The following is a 2,851-nucleotide window of genomic DNA, read 5'->3' on the forward strand; positions in this document are numbered from 1 at the left end:
GTGGGTGACTTTTTGGGGACCGGGATGATGGTGGCAGACTTCAAACAGGTCGGGACGATGGCTTGTTCCAGTGACCTGTTGAAGATGTCCGTGAAGACCTGTGCAAGTTGGTCAGCACAGGCCTTGAGCACCTTCCCTGGTACGCCATCTGGGCCAGTTGCCTTCCTGGGGTTTATGGCCCGGAGCACCCGTCTCACATCCTCAGGCTCGACCTTCAGAATGAGCGGGGGAGTGCCAGTGATTGCTGTCGGTTGAAGTGGGGGTTGGGGTGGAGTGCTGGGGGGAGGTGTGAGCTGTAGTGGCAGCTGGGGAGATGGTCCGGGGGGTGGTTTGGCTGTGTGCTGCGCCTGAGCTTCAAAGCGGGCGAAGAAGCTGTTCAGCTCCTCCGCAAGTGCCGCATCTGAGTCCCCGGCTGACACAGCACAGCCCCTGTAGTTTGTTATTGCCTGAATGCCCTGCCACAGCTGCCTGGGGCTTGTCAGCTGCTCCTCAATCCTTCTCCTGTGGTCCGCTTTGGCTGCGCTGATGCCTTTCTTCAGGTCGGCCCGAGTCCTACTGTATAGCGCTCGGTCGCCGGATCTGAAGGCTGCATCCCGGGCACGTAGGAGTGCACGGACCTGGCCGGTCATCCATGGTTTCTCATTCGGGAACACCCGAATGGTCTTTACCACGGTGACCGTGTCAATGCAGTGCTTGATGTAAGCCAGCACTGCATCCGTGTATGTGGCCAGGTCCTCGTGATGGAAAACTTCCCACTGTGTTCGTTCAAAGCAGTCCTGGAGTCGGGGGAGGGCGTCGTCAGGCCAGGTGGTAATTTTCCGTCTTTGTGGCTTTGATTGCCGGCTGAGGGGGGTGTATGCGGGGGGTAGGAACAGGGAGAGATGGTCAGACTGACCGAGGTGGGGGAGGGGAATAGCTCTGTAGGCATGTTTAAGGTTGGAATAAACATGGTCCAGATTATTTACTCCCCTCGTTGCACACTTAACATGTTGGTAAAATTTAGGCAACACCGTTTTGAGGTTTGCCTTATTGAAGTCTCCTGCAATGATGTGCGCGCCGTTTGGGTAGGCTCGCTGGTGGTTGTTAATGTTGTTTGAGAGCAGAGAGAGAGCGGTTTTGATGTTAGCGTCCGGTGGTATGTAGACTGCAGTGATGATAACAGCTGCTAGCTCCCTCGGCAGAAAGAAGGGTCTGCATCTTACGGACATGAACTCTAGGTCAGGAGAACAATGCTTGTCTAAGACTGTACTGTTGTTGCACCAACCTTCATTCACGTAAACACAGAGCCCCCCTCCTCTGTTTTTCCCGGAGTCGCTATTCCTGTCCCATCTGTGTAGCGTGCGGCCTGCTAGCTAGATGGACAAACTGTTCATAGTACAGTTGTGGTCAGAAGTTTACATACAGTGACAATATAATAAAATGTCATCTTGAATATGAATGCCATGGCAATATTTGGGCTTTCAATGATTTCTCTGAACTGTTCTTTTTCTGTGGCAGAATGATTGTACAGCATACATCTTTAAAAAAAAACAACTAGAATTTGGTGCACAATTTTATTTGGGTTTTCTGAAATCAACACAGGGTCAAAAATTTATATACACTCACTTAGATTATTAATTCAGAGGTGCTGAGACTTCCAAAATGTCTCTTATCTTGCCAAGGCTGAGGCCTCTTAACTTCCTGTTAATGATTATGATTGACTACAGCTGGTAGCTTCTCTGTGCCTTCATAAAAAGGGTTTGTTTACAGCACTCATTGGCTTGACCAGCACACAGTAAAATGTGAAAGTCCAAGGAGCTCAGTGTAGATCTGAGAAAGAGGATTGCAGATATACACAACTCCGGAATGTCTCTTGGAGCCATTTCTAAACAACTGCAAATTCCAAGATCAGTTCAAACAATTGTATGTAAGTTACTGGAAGGTGTAGTCACTTTGCCAAGCCACTTTGCTTCAAGAAAACCCAAACTGTCACCCTCAGCTGAAAGGAAATTGGTTTGGATGGTCAGGAACAACCTGAGAACCACCATGGCACAGCTGTGCAATGAACTGGACATGTCTCTTGGAGCCATTTCTAAACAACTGCAAATTCCAAGATCAGTTCAAACAATTGTATGTAAGTTACTGGAAGGTGTAGTCACTTTGCCAAGCCACTTTGCTTCAAGAAAACCCAAACTGTCACCCTCAGCTGAAAGGAAATTGGTTTGGATGGTCAGGAACAACCTGAGAACCACCATGGCACAGCTGTGCAATGAACTGGAAGCTGATGGATCACTGTCTACAGTTCAGTGAGTTTTATATCACCATGGACTAAGAGGCTGCTATCCAAGAAATAACCACCTGCTCCAAAATTGACACCTTCAAGCTTAACTAAAGTTTGCAACTGACCACATGGACAAAGAAAAAGCCTTCTGGAGGATGGCTATATGGTCAGATGAGACAAAGATTGAGGTGTTTGGCTACAATGACCACCATGTACAGAGGGACACTGTACCAGCTGGTGGTGGTGGTAGGATCATCATGCTCTGGGGCTGTTTTGCTACCAGTGGAACTGGTTTATTGCATAAAGTGGATGGAATAATGGAGGACTACCGTACCTCAGAATTCTTCAGTGTAACCTCAAACCACTGGAAACTTGAACATGATTGGGAGTCACAACAGGACAATGAACCCAAATACGCATCAGAGCTGGTTGTGGAGGATAAAGCAGGCTAACATTAAGCTTAAAACAAGTCCTGACTTCAACCCTGTTGAAAATATATGGACTGTGCTTCTAGGTCGAGTCCATGCCAAGAAAAAAAATTAATTGAACTCTCAGTTCTACCATGAAGAGTCATGAAATATCCAACCAGAA

This window comes from Neoarius graeffei, chromosome 7 (genome assembly GCF_027579695.1).
Source record: "Neoarius graeffei isolate fNeoGra1 chromosome 7, fNeoGra1.pri, whole genome shotgun sequence".
Lineage (NCBI taxonomy): Eukaryota > Metazoa > Chordata > Actinopteri > Siluriformes > Ariidae > Neoarius > Neoarius graeffei.